Source organism: Emys orbicularis, chromosome 1 (assembly GCF_028017835.1).
Source record: "Emys orbicularis isolate rEmyOrb1 chromosome 1, rEmyOrb1.hap1, whole genome shotgun sequence".
In the NCBI taxonomy this organism is placed as follows: Eukaryota; Metazoa; Chordata; order Testudines; family Emydidae; genus Emys; species Emys orbicularis.
The window spans coordinates 255827557-255847979 of record NC_088683.1 but is presented as its reverse complement, the minus strand read 5'-3'; positions in this window follow the sequence as shown (position 1 = coordinate 255847979).

Below are 20423 nucleotides of genomic sequence, written 5' to 3'. Positions count from 1 at the left end.
ATCCTTGGGGGTGCACGGCAGGAGGAGCGCTTTTTTTTTTTGCTTTGGCAAAAATGGTAGAGCCGACGAGGCAGGGGATGCGTGCTCAATTTTCTTTTACTGATGGGGTGCGCGATCAAAAAAGTTTGGAGACCACTGGTCTAGAGGATGCGTCCCCCAGCCTTTTTATGTGATACTTCATGGAAAACACCTACTGAATCCACAAAATAGTCTAAGCATACAAAGCCAGTCAAGTGAAACTTCACTCCTCTTGGAGAATATAAAATCTGAAGCCAAATAACAGGGTGTATTAACAAGTATTGGCTTTTGTTTTGTTGGAAATAAAAGTTACAAACATGACTTAATGACTCATACGAAATGTCAGTCATGGAGGCTGGCTACTTTTTTCAGAGCACTCTCCTAGTAATATTTTACAGGTCAGAGACACATTTTACTTTCTCATTTGGAGTACAGCCCAGCTGAACCATGTTTAGGGCATTGATGATATGAGAACTTCAGTTTCTTAACTGTATAAATCCTCAGTTGTAAATATTTATCCTTATTGTAACAAAACTGTGGTACAAATGTAACCCTTCTGCCAGGTGGAGCCAGCAGCAACCAAGGCCAGGTTTAATATCTAAGGGTTCCTTTCCATCGATACAACACAGAACCGGCTCGAGCCCCTGCCTCCCCCGCACAGTAACTTGGGAAAATTACACACCACTCCTAGGTGCCTCAGAGAGGCAATACTTCCCCACTCACAAGCACTGAGTCAGAGTGTAGAAAAGAAACTTTTAATAAAAGGAGGGAAGTAACTCGGAATTCACTTGGGAAAACACTGCAAACAGGGTTTATAAACAAACCATGAGTAAAAGACCCACCCCCCAAGTAGGTTGGGCCGTGCCTTTCCCCCCCTCAGGTTCTTAAGTCCAGCAACCCAAAAGTCACTTTCACATTCCTGACCCTTCTCTGCACCCCACTCACAGTGGCTGTCCTTGGTCAGTGCAGACCCAGAGTTCAGAGGTACATTTGCAGAGTTCACCTCCCACCCTGGGTGCACGGTAAAGAGGCACCTTACTTGCTCTGCTGGCCACACACTGGCCACCTGCTCACTGCTCTTGTCGCACCTCTCCGCTGCCACCCTGCTGGTCACTCATTCGCCAGCTGACTGTCAGTCACCTGCCTCTCTACTGTGACCTCTGCACATCCGTCTCTCAGTGATTTTCAGCTCTTTTGCAGACTGGGCAGAAACACTGCCCCATCTCAAGTGATTTCCGCTCTCAGTGATTTTAGCTTTCAGCAAACAGGGCAGAAACACAGTCCAACCACAACTGGTTTCAGCTCTGATTAAGCAATTAAAATAACAAAAGAGACTCCTAATGCAGCCTATTTAGCTATATTCTTTGAATAGTGGGAAAGAACAGGTTAAGCCAATCTGGAGAGGGGGATGGGGACAGCCTGCAGCCTCCTGGCCAGGACTCCTATCCCCCCCACCTTACTTTCACAGGGCAGTTGAGCCCCTGGCTCGCCAAGGTCCTCTCTCTTAAGGGTGACCCGCCCCCATTTGGAAGAGGTTAAACACAGTCCTGCTTCCCTGCGTTCCCACAATAATCACAACATTGATAACAGCATTTCACTCCCCCTGCATTCAGTACTAATGTGATTTGTGACCCAACACCAGCCAAGTTAATTACAATGAGCAAAATACTGCTCCATCTGCTGAATATCTAAGCAAAACAAGAGCAAACAGGAGGAGCAAACTGTATTTACATAACCACACCCACAGTCTCTCCCCCTCCCAGCTAGCTGTCAGGGAAGCATTCATTCAGACCCTGCTTAAACAAATAATAGACACCATGGTCACCAGCTAAACTGTACCCATGTGGCATCAGCCATATAACTTGGAAGTTAGGACCATTGCTTCCAGGAAACCCACAAACCCCTAATAGGATCTGGTCCAAAGCCCACTGAAGTGAAAAGAAAAACTACCATTGGCTTCAATGGACTTTGGAGCCTTGCCCAAAAGCTGCAAGACCCTGATTAGATAGTAGTAGTATTAAGACTTGCTGTATCTTCTATGGGACAGCCACTTAAGGGCAATATAATCACAAACACTTGAACAGGTCTGCTCCACATCCAATAGCAAGTAACATTACTCACAATGCCAGGACATTGCAATACTCCCAACAGTTAGGTAATGCTTATTCTCAAGCATCTTGCATTCACAGGAGTTCATATCCACCAGCTGAGTGCCAATCCATAATGGATCCATTGTTTGTTGTTACATATTTGTTACAGTAAGTATGTAAGCCAAGTTCAAGATCACAAAGTTTGGTTCAGAATTATTTCATTCCTACTTAGATGGTTGATGATATGATTTGAAGAAATATCTAAAAGCTATAATCTAATTAATCCCAAATTCCCTTGATACCAGACAGAATATACTAGTCTGTCTTTATTAAAAAAAAAAAAAAAAAAAAAAAAGTAAAAACTTCATCAGTATATGCAGAGCAAGCCAAACTTAAAAAAGAAAAGGCCTTTATGTGATCCCACATGGGTTCATCATACCATTTTATAAAATGTCAACATATCTTTAGCAAATAAAGAATATTTTAATTTAATAATGGTTTGCTTTTGTTTTTAATTTCATGTATATAAAGACGATACCACCCTAAAATGTTTAACTTAATGCTACTGAAATGTAATTGATCAGAATGGTTATTCACTCCACAACACTGGAACCAAGATTAAATTAAATTCTTTGCTACTGAAACTTCTATACCAGTACAAAATAATATTTACAGTAAACAAGCAAACAATGTACATGTGACCCAAGAACTTCTTAATGCCAGCTGGCATGTGTGTATAGATACTATGCAAGAAGTTATGTATATCCTGAAAACATGTTCTTAAAGTCTGCATCAAGGCATTAGGCACCAACAAAAGTGAAAACAGGTTTTCTGTCAGATGGGAGAGGTCTATTTACATGTAAATTGAATATTGTCTCCTTCCCAATGGGACCCACAATTCAGTCTGAACTGAATGCAAACGGAGAATTGTAAGAAGGAACTTCAGAAAGGAACTAACAGGAAGAGAACTTTGTCTTGAGGTGCATATCAAAGGTTTATTTAAGTATATTGGGATGAGGAGGCCAAAGGAGACACCCAGGCACCCTTCTCTGAGGGAATAAAAGGATAGCACTTTTGCTTCATGAAAAAGGCATCTCAGCCAGGCTTGGTTGAAAATGCTACAGAGAACTCTGGGTGAGATAAACTTCTTTAGACAAGAGAGGAATTGGTTAGTTTAGTCTCTAGAAAACATGTTATGATTTTGGTTTATATGTAACCATTTGTTTCCCATATCTTATTCCTACCACTTTAATCTTTGTTCTTTGATAATAAGCTTATTCTTGTTTTCACTATAAATAGCTACGTGCAGTGGTGTTAAGTGAAGTGCTGGTCCCAAGTTGAATCTCACAAGGTGGTATGTACTGTTCCATTAGGAATAGTAGGCCAGGTAATTCTGTGAGTCTTCAGTGGTTAAGGGGCTGGACAATGCAGGGAACACTTCAAGTATTTGGGGGTTGATGTGTGCCTGTCTCTCCTGTACAAAAAGAGCAAGGTCGGCAGGGGCCTGGAAGGTAGAGATTGTGCTTCCAGAAGCTGTTGGTTTCAGGGAGCTGGTCGCAGCAGGCACAGACAAGACTGCTTCACGCTAAGGGCTGACAGTGATGAGGTGCCTCACAACCCTGGGTAGCATCACAATAAGTGATCATTCTGAAAAAAAATATTTAAATTCCAGAAAGACTGGTTATAGACTTTGGGTCAAATTCTGCTCTAATTTACACTGGTGTAATCCAGGGTAACCATATTTCTATGCTCTGTATTGTTCTGGAGGTCAGCCTAGATGATTACAGTGGTCCCTTCTGGCCATGGAATCTATTAACTTCAGTGCAGCTGCTCTGGACTTTACACCAGTATAACTATGAACAGAATTTGACCTATTATGTAATTCAGATTGATCGGAAAAGAGGATAAATCAACTTTTGCATGCCCTGAATTTAAACAAGACCAGTATTTGAACTGAGTAACTTTAGTATTGCCTACCACAAAAGTTCAAAAATCATGAGTAAGGCCTTCCAAAAAAGCAAAACTGGCTTAGAATTCATGAGATTAAAAAAAAATACAAGTAGTATAAGGGCCCTACCATCAATCAAACCCTAACCCCGCCCCTTGACCCCTTAAGCCCCGCCCCTTGACCCCTTGGTCCCTCCCACCTGTCACCGGAAGTCCCACCCCATGGCGGTATTACTTCCGGGGTCAAGGTGCCACCTGGCCGGAAGCAAGGTGTGTCATGTGACCCCTCTAAGAACTCCCCCCACCACCCTCTACCAATCAGGAGGGGTTTCGTCCCGATAGGACCGCCCCTAGAGGAGATTTTGACCAATCAGGGTGACTTCTGGGGGTGGGGGTGACCCATCCGGAAGTGGGTCGTGTGACCCCTCTAAGAACTCACCCCACTACCCTCTACCAATCAGGAGGGGTTTTGTGCCGAAAGAACCGCCCCGAGAGGAGATTTTGACCAACCAGGGTGACTTCTGGGTTGGGGTGACCCCTCCGGAAGCGAGTCGTGTGACCCCACTAAGAACGCCTCCCAAGGCCCTCCGCCAATCAGACTGCAGCACCATTACCCCATAAATCCCAGCGCCAGACAGAGGAGGCGGCCATCTCTTACCAAGGACACGTGTTTTCGAAATCGCGGAAAGGCTGCTGAGAGGAAACATGGACTCCTTCACCACCCCCGTGAGAACTTCGGACTTTGTTTTAGCCCCGAGGGTCTTTGACCATCCGCGGAGAAAGCGCTACATCAGCGACAGTTCCGAGGAGGAGGAGGGAGCGACCGAGAGCCCTTTGGCCCAGCCGTTGCTGGATACGCCGGAACCCGACCCTGAAACCCTCGTGAGACACCCCGATGAGCATGGCGGTCTCTCTTTGTCCACCCCCTCAGAGGTGGAAGGCGATTGCGGCTCGGGGGAGTCACCGGCGGACAAGGCGAACGGAAAAGACGGCGCTCAGGTAAATGAATACTTAAGAAGCGATGGTCGAGGAGGGGTTGGTAACTCTGAGGATGATGGCTATGAGGAGTTTAAGAGGCTTGGCATAGAAATCGTGGAAAGGCTGCTGAGAGGAAACAGGACAAGGCAAACGGAAAAGACGGCGCTCAGGTAAATGAATGATTAAGAAGCGGCTTTCGAGGAGGGGTGGGTAATGGGGTAGGAACCGGGGACTGCGTAAATTAAAAAACAAGCAGTGAGGGGTGCTTACACAGTTTCTTTTCAGAAAATCTCTCAACAGCTCGACAATGCCTTTCTAGAGGACCCGGACAGCGTTGCATCAAGCAGCGAAGATGAACTGGCCCCACCATGTTTTTGCTCAACGCCAATACGAGTTGTTGAAGAGGACTCTGAGGATGATGGCTATGAGGAGTTTAGGAGGCGGCTTGGCATAGAACTAACTGAGCCAGTGCCACGTCGTGAGCGTAAAAAAGTCATGCAGACTATTGTACGCGTTGCTGTTTATGCTATCCTTAAACACTGCCTTAGGGAAAAGCTTTTTGAAGATTGTGAGGGCTGTGTCATAGATGCGCCAGGCCAAAGGCACTATGATTGTGTGACTTGGACTTCAGTGGATATAAATTGCAAGCTCCGGGGCCTGTGTGCTGAGCTGTGTCTGGAAAGCTTATTAAACACTGTTGTTGCCATAGGTTATGGTATGCAATGTCTGTGCCTAACCCAAGAACATTTAGCGCAAGGGGTGACCTTGATAAATGCTGTGCAATTCAGTGCAGACCCTGACCATGTTCTAAGGAAAATGACCAAACCGGAAGATGCCTGCTTAGAGCATTATATTGACCATCTAGTGCGCACAAAGAGTTACAGAACTCTGCTTAAGAAAAAAACTATTTGTAAGAAATCTAAAAGGATTGAGTTAGAGAATGGTGAGGGGACAAACATGCGATATAAAACTTGGTAGCTGTAAATTTTTTAAAAAGGGGGGTTTGTGACTATCTGTGTTTTGTTAGAAGGCCTTTGGCCTTTAAGTGAGCTAAAAAGTTTTAATGAAGCATCTTGGTTTTGTTTTCAAGAAGCTGTATGTTTTTTAAATAAAAAAAAAATTGTTTGTGAGAATTAGCTCTTGTGTTTTTGCATGTATAGCAAAAAGCTGAAATGTATGTTGTGGTGGGGGAGGGGAAAAAATCCTAAAAATGTGCTTACAAAACCAAGGCTAGTTCAGACATGTGTCTGAGTACAATAGAGTTAATATGGAGATATACTTATCTCATAGAACTGCCTTTACTAGCAGGGCCAAATATTGATTTTGCCCCAGCACCCTAAGTGGCCCTCTCAAGGCTTGAACTCACAACCCTGGGCTTTGCAGGCCAATGCTTAAACCACTGAGCTATCCTTAGTCTGTTGAACTGAATGGGGTTTTAACCACACACACCCAAACAAAATGGTTTCACTATCCCAGATCACAAAAGGGAATGCTATGGGAGGGGTGATTAAATTAACCTGTTAGCAACTATGTTGAAGTTTTGTTTGAAACAATGGGCTAAGAGGGTATAAAAACCTCAGGTATGCTGCAGTTTGTCCTTTTCAACAGAAAACTTTCTTGGATAGCTGCTGGACTGCAAAGAGAGGTAAGACTTGCTGTCTTTAACTCTGAAACTATATATTATATAAGGCCACTCTTTGCCCCTGCTGTCTTAGTAAATAATGGTGCCTATGTTTATTGCAGTGTGATCTGTTTAGCATGGAACCAGTAACTTTAAACTGCATTTCACCACCAGGCCAAGGTAAAAACCATTTTAACTATAGTTGTGCTTAATACTGTTGAATTAAAAAAAAAAAAAAGGTATTACACAGGCTGTATAGGGATTTGGTGGTAATACTAACTAACATTTTTGCTTGTTCTTGAAGCTGAAGGCTCAAGCACACATGAGGGGGAACAAAACAAGCATGTGCCTGCAACACTTTATCCCATAGTGAAAGGTAACTTTATTTTTTTTTTTTTTTTTTTTTGCAACAAGCTTTTAAATGCATGTGGGTTTTTGAAAAGTATATGGCTGCAAACTTGGTTTGGTGTGTTTTATAAATCTACTGTTGTGTGTGTGTGTGTGTGTGTGTGTGTGTGTGTGTGTGTGTGTGTGTGTGTGTGTGTGTGTGTGTGTGTGTGTGTGTGAGAGAGGGGCCTGTGCAAGGCATAGGTTTTTTTTTTTTTTTAAAGTACTTGGCACAGGCTTGGGTTTTTTTTTTTTACTGTGCATAATGTGATGGGTTTTTAAAATGGGGTGGATGCTACTAACTAAACCAAAGGCACATGGTTGGGGGTCAGAACAACCATGCTCTTTTAAAATGCATGTGGGGTTTTTGAAAAGTATATGGCTGCAAACTTGGTTTGGTGTGTTTTATAAATCTGCTGTTTTGTGTGTGTGTGTGTGTGTGTGTGTGTGTGTGTGTGTGTGGCCTGTGCAAGGCACAGGTGGTTTTTTTTTTTTTTTACTGTGCATAATGTGATGGGTTTTTAAAATGGGGTGGATGCTACTAACTAAACCAAAGGCACATGGCTGGGGGTCAGAACAACCATGTGGCTTTTAAATGCATGTGGGGTTTTTGAAAAGTATTTGGTTGCAAACTGTGGGTTTTAAACTGGTGGTATGTGTATTTTAAACTAACAAGGGTTTCTCTGCAAAATGGATTTTAAAAGCAGTTTTGGTTTTTATTCTGCAAAATGAGATGTATTTAAAAACCTGTTTGTTGTACAGCCTGAAATGGATTATTTTGTTGTAAAGCTATGACTTTTTAAATAAAAAAACACCCTAATGAAGTAAGTGTGATGTATGTTTACAAGACGGTTTCATGTGTTTTATAATAATGTTGTTGTTTGCTCCACAGTACAGTCAAAACATGAGAGATCCTTAGACCAGAGGGAAAACAAGCTGAAAAGAAAAAGGAAAGAGACCGCTGAAAAGGAAAATTCACCAGCATCAGTGACTGGTGGATGGATGAAGCCCTGTAAATATATTTTGCTTATTGGCTTGGTTGTTCTATGAGGTTTTGTATTTTAAGTAAATACATAGGTGTGGGTGGAGAGAGGTAGTAAAGTTCAGTTTTTGTAAAATGTTGTTTTTCCCCGTCATAGGCCTGGGCAACTTTCACTGCTCTACAGCCAAAATGCTTCTGAAATAAATGTAGTCAAACGTTACTAATTCTGGGTCACTGAGAACGAAAATGATGCTTAAAATTGTTGATTGGCTCTAGTTTTCAAGATATGCCATTGGGTCAGTATATACGACCCTTGACTTGGGAATGGCAGAGGATAAGTGAGTTATAAAGGGAAGGGATCTCAATTTAAACCAGAAATGACTAAAATACATCTTTGACTGGATCTATGAATAAATCTATGACTGGGTTTGGACAGTACTTGCTTTTTAGGCAAAACAATGAATGATGCAATCTGAAGCTGGTATTGCGTCATACATGATATGAATTGCATCATGTTATTCCTAGAAGTCATGGATGATGCAATCCTAACGAAGCTTACATCACTCTGCTGAACAAATTGCCCTATATCAGCTCTAGAAATCATACAGTGTCGTGCTCTTATTTGTCAGTGTTTGATTTTGCAAAGGGACACATTTCTGTTTAGCCAAAGTGAGCAGAGATGCCTCGTACTTGTGTGAACAGTGCAGATAACTTCTGCTATGTTTGTGGTGAAGTGACTTTTGCATCACAAAAGCGCAGTATAACCACTATGGTTAAGAAAGCCTATCACCTTTATTTTGGCTGCAAAATTGGAGATCAGGACAAGAGGTGGGCCCCACACATATGCTGCAAGACTTGTGCAACAAATCTTCGCCAGTGGTTGAACAGGAAAAGGAAATCTATGCCTTTTGCAGTGCCAATGATTTGGAGAGAGCCGACAGATCATACCAGCAATTGTTACTTCTGCATGGTGCCTCCAGTTGGGAAAGGTGTGTCAAAGAAGAAAAAGTGGACTGTGCATTATCCAAACATTCCATCAGCTATACGCCCAGTACCCCACGGAGAAGGACTGCCGGTTCCTGATGCACCAGAATCATTCTCACTTGAGTCAGACGAGGAAGAGGAAGAGGATGAAACTTCTGGTCCTGAACCATCAATGTCACAGGACCCACATTTTCTCCCATCCTCCTCCTCTGAACCACACCTCATAATACAAGGTGAACTGAATGACCTTGTCAGGGATTTGGAACTACCCAAGAGTAAGGCAGAGCTGTTGGGCTCCAGACTACAGCAGTGGAATCTCCTGGCAGGTGATGTTAGGGTTTCCATGTTCCGTGACCGTCAAAAGGATCTTGTCCCATTCTTCTTCATGGAAGGTGATCATGTAGCCTGCAACAACATCGATGGTGTGATGGCAGCCCTCAACATCGTTCACGATCCAGATGAGTGGAGACTGTTCATTGATTCATCGAAGACGAGTCTTAAAGCTGTTTTACTGCATAATGGCAATGTTTTGCCATCAATTCCAGTTGGTCATGCAGTCCATATGAAGGAAACCTATGACAACATGAAACAACTTTTGAGGTGCATAAACTATGACCAACATCAGTGGCAGCTTTGTGGCGATTTGAAGGTTGTTGCTCTCTTGCTTGGTCTGCAGACTGGATACACAAAGTACTGCTGTTTTCTCTGCGAATGGGATAGTCGTGCAAGAGATTCCCACTACATCAAGAAAGATTGGCCACTCTGACAGTCATTGGAGCCTGGGAGGAAAAGTGTTCAGCATCCACCACTTGTTGAATCAAGGAAGATTTCGTTACCACCCTTACACATCAAGCTGGGTCTGATGAAGAACTTTGTCAAGGCCATTGACAAAACACAAGCAGCTTTCAAGTACCCCCGTGGAAAATTTCCAAGGTTAAGTGAAGCTAAGATAAAGGAAGGTGTCTTTGTTGGTCCTCAGATTCGTGAACTTTTTCGAGATGATGCATTTGACCATGCACTGCGTGGCAAGGAAAAGACGGCATGGAAAGCCTTCCAGTTAGTGGCAATAAATTTTCTCGGAAACAACAAGGCAGACAACTACAGGTTGTTGGTGGAAAACCTCCTCAAGGCATACAAAAGCCTTGGTTGCAACATGTCACTAAAGATACATTTTTTGCACTCTCATCTAGATTTTTTTTCCACCGAACTGCGGAGCAGTGAGCGACGAGCACGGTGAGCGATTTCACCAGGACATTGCAACAATGGAGAAACGCTATCAAGGCAAATGGAGCCCATCAATGCTTGCAGACTACTGCTGGACAGTGACAAGAGATGCTCCATTTAATGAATACAAGAGACAAGCCAAGAAGCGCCGAGTAGACACTGAATAGGACTAAACTATGTACAGAATAGTTTTTTGCCTTTTGTTTCATAATAAATTTTATTTATATAACCCTTTTGCTGATTTTTAAAGTGTTACATAAACAGGACAGGTGAAATATTATCATGTAAAGCAACCATAAACACATGAAAAGACCTAGGTTTACAATTTATGATTAAAACTCTACTATCTACACAATATACAGAGACATAAAATGTAAACTTAAATATCTTAGAAACAGTAGCCAATCAGTTGTTTTAATTGTCATATTTGAATTCAGCACATCAAAATACATAATAAATAGCACATTTTATCTCTGAAGCAGACGACTTCTCAAAAATTGTAGACCAGTGTTTTCTGACAATGCTGTAGTCAGAGATACAAGGACATCTCCTCCAGAACTGCCAACGAACCAGGAATCTGCTTTGAGACCTTTAACAACGCAGAACAGCACAAGAGTGCAGCTGAAACATCCGGGCGGTCCAAACCTCATATACGTCAAACCCAAGGACAAAACAAAAGACTCTGGTAAAAAACAACCATGCCACCACAACTCTAGTTCCTCAGTGGCCACCACCACACCAAGCCCTGAGGAAACTGTGAGCGAAAAAACCCACATTCACAAACCCAGAGCACGCACTCTAGGGGTTCTGAATGTGCGCAAACCCGGAGCATGTGCTCTAGCGGCTGCGTTTAAAAAAACAAGGACTAAAAGCTTCTGTGATGCTGAGGTATTGCAATTACACAACCAGCACTCCAGTTCCTCAGCGGCCACCACCACACCAAGCCCTGAGGAAACTGTGAGCGAAAATGCCCCCATTCACAAACCCGGAGCATGCGCTCTAGGGGTTGTGAATAAAAAACCAAGAACTGACAAACCATTCTCCCCAAACCATAAGCTTGTCCCAGCTCCCCCATATTCTAGTAGTTGGGAAGGGCTTGAGGCTTCCCTCAGAAAAGTGGTGGAGGATGTATCCTCGGGTAGTCTAAAAGAACAGGATTCTAGAAAGAAATGGGAAAAATATGATGCTTGGTTCAGAGCCATGCTGAAAAACATAAGGGCTGGAAAGGGTGGCTCTGAGCAGACATGACTAGTCGTGAAAAGGGGCCTGGGTAAAAGGGGCACCCTCCAGGGTACACATCAGCTCATGTGTAAACAAAAGGGGGGACAGCGCTTGGGGGATAAACAGATGGCTGCCAAAAAGTTCCAGGCCCGGGTTTTTGTAAAAATTTTAAAAAGGGCTAAAGAGGTAATGAGAGAAAAAAAACAAAAACAAAAAGAGATGACCCCTACTGGAGGCTCTCAAACTGACTTGTCTGAAAATGGGGAGGCGGAATCAGACTCTGGTTTAGCAAATTCCCCAGAGGGCTCTCTAGATGGGTCCCGTTCTACTCCCAATGACCCTCATGGAGGCGCCTCAGAGTCTGACTCTCAAATAGCATCTGATGTAGAAGATGCCGCTAATGATCCCGTAGAGGAACCCCCAAGTAACCCCGAAAATGCCGAGGTGTATATGGAGAGAGTGAGAAGTTGGCAACGTGAAGTATCCAGATTTGGGGGGTCGGTGTATTGTGAGGAATTTCGTTTTGTTAATCTTGAGCAAATAAATTCAGCTCAGCAGGTTGTTGAAGCCATACACCGGGGAATACAGTTAGTGCTCGATGACATTAATGGTAGGGTAGGCCCTGATGATTATGTTCAGTTACGTTTAGAGAGCTGTAATTTAACTAATTCTTTGTTTTCGGTCAAAAGAACTAGGGATGAGCTGTCTGCTGAGGATTTCTTAAATCAGACCTCAAAACTGCTACAGAGCAATAGAGAGTTGCATCTCGATGGGACGTTGCGCCTTGTTGTGACAGTTGTAAAAAACAGGGGTGGGGGCGCTCGTAGAGTTTTAAATACTATCCTTAATAGTCAAATTATTCATAAAAAGAGACAGTGTTTAGTAGACCTGACTTACACCGGTACCAATTTGTGTTTTGCGGGTGGGCTCTTGGCCATCATGTCCGATCGTAAACCTACGGACGCGGAATTGTTAGCGGAGGCGAGAAAGTTACATGAGAAACTGGGGTGGTCAGATCAAAAAAAGGTTATGCTCAGCGACGTAGCAAAGTTTGAACAGCATTTAGGAGTTAACATACAGGTGGTGCTGTATACGGCGAAAGGCGGCTGGGGCTTTTTTAAAACGGGGGGCACAGTGTACCCCAAGACTTATTTTATCCTGTTGCACGATGAGCATTACTATGGGGTTCTGGATGTAAAAAAGTTGTTCGGAGCGAAAAATTATTGTGAGTTTTGCCACATGGTGTACAGCCACGACCACTCTTGCAGGCATCATTGCCGCCTCTGCTTGAGCGTAACGTGCTCAGACAGTGTGGGCATGCAGCAGCGGTGTCCTAGCTGTAGACTGTATTGTCGGTCCAAAGAGTGTTTAGACAGACATATCGACTGTGCATCAAAAAACCAAGTTGAATGCCTGTCTAAAACTTTGTGTGAGAAGTGTCAGTCTTACGTGGACAAGCGGCATAGGTGTAAAGGGAGACGGTGTAAGCAGTGTCAGGGTTTGATCGTTGGTGATGTAGATGGGCACCTCTGTTTTATGGACCACCTTAGAAAGCCCGAATCTTCAGAAAAGTATATTTTTTAGGATTTCGAATGCACACAGGAGACCGGGGTGCACACTCCCAATTACATTTTTGCTATGTCCCTAAAGCCAGAAAAATCCTGGGAATTTAAGGGCGATGAGTGTCTTTATGTGTTTGTGAAGACCTTTATTGGCAAAGAGTTTCGGGACTACACGTTCCTAGCACACAATTCTAAAGGTTATGATGCATACTTTATTGTTAGACAGTTACTCAAGGAAAAGATGGGCCTAGAACTGATCACTCAGGGTAGTAAACTAATGTGCGTGGAAGTTAAGGCCCTGGGCATTCGTTTTATAGACTCTTTAAACTTCTTGCCCATAAAGCTTAGCAAGCTACCGCAGGCGATGGGGTTTGAAGGGTGCAAAGGGTATTTTCCACACTTTTTTAACACGTTAGAAAATCAAAATTACGTGGGGCCTATGCCCGGTATGGAGCACTATGGTGTAGAAAGCATGATGCCCAGAGAAAAAGCAGAGTTTCTCGACTGGTATCGGGACCACAGCTCTGAGGCGTTTGACTTGCAGAAAGAGCTCGCGTATTACTGTCAGCAGGATGTAAAAATTTTGAGACAGGCCTCTATCCTATACAGAAAAGAGATTATGAAAATGACGGAGAAGGGAGATGTAGTAGAGAAAGAACCTGGTAAATTCACTGAGATAAAACTGTGTATAGATCCATTCCGGTACACAACACTGGCATCGGTCTGCATGGCTATGTACAGGTTTATGTTTTTGGAGCCTAACACGGTAGCTCTTCTCCCTCCAGACAACTATCAGGCAGAAAAAGAGATATTCGACCCCATCTATTCAGTGGCTGTTGTATATCTCTCACAAAGAAAATATACAAATACGGCACGCTTTACAGGGTGGGGAACTACAGGTAGGCCCCTACCTTTTAGACGGCTATGCCGATGTTGATGGGGTACGCACAGCCTTTGAGTTTAACGGGTGTTTTTTCCATGGCTGTGTCACCTGTTATTGTGAAAAAGCACAAAATCCTATGACGGGGACATCTTTTGGGTTTCTTTATTACAAGACGCCGCTCAAGACCGACTATCTGAAACGACTTGGTTTTGTAGTGAGGACTCTTTGGGAGCACGAGTGGGAGGTGATGAAAGAAACAGACAGGGAGCTTGCAGACTTTTTAAACCGAGCCCAGTTACCCCAGCCTCTCGTGCCTAGGGATGCTCTTTTTGGGGGGAGGACAAACGCTATCCGCCTATATTACAAGCCTAACCCCAGGGAAGAAATCCACTATTATGATTTTACCAGCCTGTACCCTTTCGTAAACAAAACCAAAGAATACCCTATTGGACACCCCGATATAGTCTATGACAAATTTGGGCCCCTTGCAAATTATTTTGGAATTGCAAAAGTTAAAGTGTACCCCCCACGAGGCCTCTTTTTCCCATTGTTACCTGTCAGAGTGGGTGGCAAGCTTATGTTCCCGCTATGCCGAACCTGTGCGGAAACCGAGCAGCGGGAGACATGCACCCATACTGACGAGGAGCAGGCCATCCTGGGGACTTGGTGCACGGTGGAATTGAACGCGGCCATAGCGAAGGGGTACGCGGTGGCTAAGATCTATGAAATCTGGCATTTTAATGAAAAATCTGATAAACTCTTTTCAGAGTACATAAAATTACACCTCCGTCAGAAACAAGAGGCTTCAGGGTATCCCAGTTGGTGCACAGACGAGGAAAAACAAAATAAGTACGTTAGCGATTTCTACCAGAAAAGGCGTGCATTTACGCCAACACGAGATCAGATCAAACCCTGCTAAACGTCAAATCGCTAAACTGTTTTTAAATTCTCTGTGGGGTAAATTCGGCCAAAGATCCAACCTACCCAACACCAGCATCGTGAGAGCCCCTGACGAACTCTTGCAGTACCTGTTCTCCCCCAATTATGAGGTTTCATCCTGCGAGTTTATCGATGATGAAACAGCGTGCGTGTCGTGGAAGCACGCAAAAGAACGGTACTCTGTCTCTGGCAATACCAATGTTTTCATAGCCTGTTTCACCACCGCTTATGCCCGCTTAGAATTATACAGCCTCCTAGACGGTTTGCAAGAGCGGTGCCTGTACCACGACACTGACTCGGTGATATTTGTGAAAAGGGAGGGTGACTGGAATCCCCCTCTGGGGGATTATTTAGGGGACCTCACGAGCGAGATCCCGCCAGATCAACACATCACCGAGTTTGTGTCGGCAGGCCCGAAAACCTATGGGTATAAGCTGTCGGGTGGAAAGGCCTATATGAAAGTCAAAGGTATTACCCTAAACATAGCAAACTGCGAAAAGATCAACTTCGACAGTTTGAAAGATCTAGTCTTGGACTATTGCACGGGTCTGCAAGAAAACACCTCAAAAAAGATAGAGGTGCAGCAGCCCTCTATCGTAAGAAACAAAAACCAGTGGCAAATAGAGACAAAAACCCTTAAAAAAAGACACAAAAAGTGGTTTACAACAAGAGGGTCCTAGGAGAAGGTTTTAAAACCCTGCCCTACGGCTTTTGAAAAAAAAAAAATGGATACGAGGTGGAAACACCCCTTTTCTGCGATTCTCGCGGGGCCTAGCAACTGCGGGAAAAGTTACTTTATAAAAAACGTGTTGGATAATGCCAAACACACACTGTCTGTTATGCCTGAGAATATTGTGTGGTGTTACAGTTGTTGGCAACCTCTGTATAAAGAACTGCTTTGTAAATATCCCTTTATCAATTTTGTGGAGGGTTTGCCTGATGCTTTTGACGATGACAGTTTGTTTCCTACTAATAAAGTAAATATGATTATCGTAGACGATCTGATGAACTCGGCTTGTGAAAGCGCTGAAATCGAGAAAGCCTTTACCAAGTACGTGCATCACAGAAACCTGAGCATTATGTATATAGTTCAAAACGTATTTTGTCAGGGAAAAAAGAGTCGCACGATTAACCTAAACACAAAGTACATGGTTCTGTTCAAAAACCCCAGGGATAAATTACAAATTGCTATGCTCGCTCGGCAAATGTACCCCGGCAAAGCTCAATTCTTTCTAGAAGCTTTTGAGGATGCTACCAAAAGACCTTATGGCTACCTGGTGGTGGATTTAAATGCTTCCACACCAGAAGCTTATAGACTAAGAACTGGTCTTTTCCCTCCAGACTGGTCAGCGGTTTATACTTTGAAAAGAACAACAGCTGGGTATAAAAAGAGATGACTTATCGGCAGGCCCCTTTTTAACAGCCGGGGCTGCTGACCGAAAACATGTCTAGCTGCGTGAAGAGAAACCTGGGCCTTTTAAAATTACTTAGCAAATCGTCCCCACAGCAAAGGAGGGCTATACTGTGTTCGGCCTCTGACGATCTAGTAGCGGCCATCTCAGAAATAGCGCTCAATACCTGTGACGTTATTGATATAATCTGGGACCATATAGATCATTGTTGCAACCAAGGTCCTGTAGTGGCATGCAAATCTTGTATAAAGGGGGTCAAATGGGGTGTCTAAGACAAGGTTATGGTTTACTGGTTATAATTATGCTGTCTATATGTGTGTATCAGTTTTGTAGTTGAAGTTATAAATATTGGCTCTATACTGTCTGTATGGCAAATTTATGCTATGCTGCTGGGTGACATCCCAGACAAGCTGGGATTAGCTCTGCCTAGCCTGCTTGATGGCCCATTAAGGACCATCAGCTATACAATGGACCCATTGAGAGAAGGCAAATATGCCTTCAGACTCAGCAAAGTATGCAGGAACTGGCCCATGTGACTCCAGGCTCCATTTTGCTGTAATTTTCCACAGTAAGAACAAAGAGGTGTTCTTACACCTGGAAAAGACTATATAAGGCTGATGCCTCATCTCCATTTTGTCTTCAATCCTGCTTCATACCTCTGGAGGAACTTTGCTACAAGCTGAAGCTTTGAACAAAGGACTGAGGACCCATCCCAGCGGGGGATGTATTCCAGAGACTTGATTTGAACCTGCAGTTTATTCTATCGCTGCTGCAAGCCTGAACCAAGAACTTTGCCATTACTGTATGTAATTGATTCCATTTAACCAATTCTAGCTCTCATCTCTATCTTTTTCCTTTTATGAATAAACCTTTAGATTTTAGATTCTAAAGGATTGGCGTGATTTGTGGGTAAGATCTGATTTGTATATTGACCTGGGTCTGGGGCTTGGTCCTTTGGGATCAGGAGAACCTTTTTCTTTTACTGGGGTATTGGTTTTCATAACCATTTGTCCCCATAACAAGTGGCACTGGTGGTGATACTGGGAAACTGGAGTGTCTAAGGAGATTGCTTGTGAGACTTGCGGTTAGCCAGTGGGGTGAGACCGAAGTCCTCTTAGTCTGGCTGGTTTGGTTTGCCTTAGAGGTGGAAAAAACCCCAGCCTTAGGCTGTAACTGCCCTGTTTGAGCAATTTGTCCTGAGTTGGCACTCTCAGTTGGGTTCCGCCAGAACCGCATTGTCACAATATCTTAAAAGGAAACGTACCTTTAACACAGAATCAAGTGCGTGTGCTGAAAAAGAAACGCACGCTTATAAAAACTGTGTGTAATAAAAGGGTTTCACTTAAAAGAAAAAAGCATCGGGTAAAGCAGTCTGGGGGGGTTTATCGGACCTCTGTTAAGTTTTGCTATCCCTCTGATAACGGGGCTTTTAACTAATCGATAATGGAGTATGCAGAAAAAATGTTCCTGGTGCCCAGCCACCAGTTGGAGCAATTAAGGGCTCCCCCTCCGGCAGAGGAAAATATCAGAACAACCGCAACTCGCTTACTGGATGCTGAAATGAAGTCTGTTCTTCAAAGAACTGACTTGGCTGAATATGAAAAGGCTAAACTTTACAGCGCCGTGCTTCAAAGGTACCTAATGTACGTGAAGCAGAGCGATGCGGATAAAGGAAAAATAAGTCTGTTTCTACCGGAACAGGAACAAAGTGTGACTGCCAAACCCCCAGAAACACCAAAGAACTCAGACTCTGTTGCTCAGGAGGTGTTGGATAACGTAAATAAGCGTTATAAGAAAAATGCAATAGTATTGCTAAATAAGCTGGGCCAGGATAAAAATCTCTCTTCATGGAACGATAAAGGGTCTTTTGTGTACAAAGGCTCTGTGGTTAATGGTTCTAACATGCTCGACTTAGTCAGGGCCGTCACCCAGACTCGCTCTGTTCCTAGCAGACATGTACCTAAAGGATGGGATGTGTTTATGAATGCCATGGCGGAACTGAACGTACCATCTTCCGTCATGGGCAATGCGGCCAACAGAGATCTTTTGGAACGCCTCAAGGCCTCGACTGCTGACACCGGGGTGGATCGAGAAACCGTGACCCCTTTTTTGCTGTCTAAAAAACGAAAATTGGCTAAAAGAGCCGCATGGCTCTGTGTAACGTTTTTCACATTCTAAATTTAAAAAAAAAAAAAAATTGGTAATGTTTTGCTTTAAATAAAACATTTCTATAATTTAAAAAAAAAAAATCTGTGTACTTTTTCCTCAATTGGTTTAAAAAAAAAAAAAAAAAAAAAAAAAACACACCACACCAAACATCATTTGTCTTTAAACCCCTCACGTGGGGTGCTTTATTGGGTAACATGGCTATGAAAATCATTGCAAGATACACATGTCTGGGCTGGTTGAAACATGGTTTGAGCAAGGCTAAGCATGCCCAAGAATTTAAATTTACTTTTTACAAAATTCATCACCAGCTGGTCGTTTTGCACTAAGTCGTCAGAATACAAATTTAAAATCCGATCAAAAGATAAACCCTTGCTACGATGATGTAAGAAAAACACGCAGTGATAGCCGCAGGCGACGGAGCGGGGGTCTTGTAATTGTCTATTATGAAACACCATGTCTGTGGCATTTACAGTTCGGGGGGTGCCCATATGAGTCAAAAAACTCTCCACGGTTACGCTCCGCCAGATACAAGGCGAGCCAGTGTTCACCCGGTTGGTTGTGTGGATGCGTGTTCACCACCAAGCCTAGGGGTCTCTGAGACAGCTTGCCTCCTGGGAGCCAATCGCAAGGGAACACATCTAAGAAATTCTTTTTTATGTAAGGGTCCGTTGATAAGACACGTGAGAGCTGCACGGTGTCCATGTTCACATGTAGTCAAACAGAACGTTTCTCCTCTGATTTATTTCTAGGACATTGTCAAAAACCCCATACACAATCCTATTGACGGTAACTGTTAAAGCCTTCCCAAAACGTATTTCTGCTCTCAGGTTCCCGGTTTTAATCAGGGAATAGTGATCAGCGCATTCCTGGTCGGGAGACAGGTCAAAGGCAAACAAGGTGTAACCCTGTGCAAACTCCTCACGGTCGATTAACAGAGAACGATCTTTCATGTGTTTACCAGCTGTCTGTACCAAATTCATATATTCTCTCACGCAGCGTCCTGCCTCGAAGTCCGGTTGCAGAGGCTTGGTCGGTATCTGTTCACCATCCACATACAAGGCCACAAAATTAATATCGTAATGTTTAAAATGAAAGGGATTTTTAGCGTAACTTCCGCTAAAGGCATAGTTATCCACAAACCCTAGGACAAGCATTTTGGGTAACTGTCCCAAGAACAGGTTCTCCTGGTTACTGACCCTGCTGCCCGCGGGGATGCTAAACACTTTCATTCCCACACGGTCCACGGGGTATTTAGCATTAGTGGTAAGCAGGGCCTCCGCGTGCCCCAGACGGACTCCCGGGGCCACCCGTACTTTCTTCACAAAAAGGGACGCTGATACAATGCGCAGTTTAAAGCCTTCAGCCGCACTGCCCATTAAACAGAAAGCGTCTTTACTGCGCGTAAGTTTAATTTTCACATCCACTCCGTTTAACAAAAGTTTTTCTTGAAAAAACAGGTCGCTATGTAAATGGCCCAGCAGCTCTACCGTTCTGCTCCCGGCCGTCAGCTTTGCACGCCTCACAAACCCTAGATTCCCTCCATCCAACTCTGTTTCTTCATGTTGTCCAGCAGTGTCTTTGTAAAACAGGCCGGCGGAAAATTGCGTGGCGAGGGTGTCGTCGCTGTAATTGAGCACTGATTCTATAAAGGCCCTGTAAGGGTAGCAGTTGTTGCTTTGGCTTATGAGGCGGTCTCCCAGCGTGACATCCAACTGACTGAAAATAGAGGCCACGGGGTAATTCACCAGACCCACTTCGGCGTCCGCGGCGAGTTCAGTTCTGTCTCCTTTTACAATCTTGCAACACAGGTACAGCAGCGTGTTGTTTAAATCCATATAATCTATGCCATTCCCTGCTATAAAAAAGTCAATGGGGGCAGACTCCGTAATGGCCGATAGAGGCGGCACCTCGATGTAGATGCTTTTCTCGATGCTGGTCTGCGTAGGGGCTATTTGAAACAAGTCTAGTTCGGATTTGGTGCACTCTTCAGACCCGCAGTGAACAAA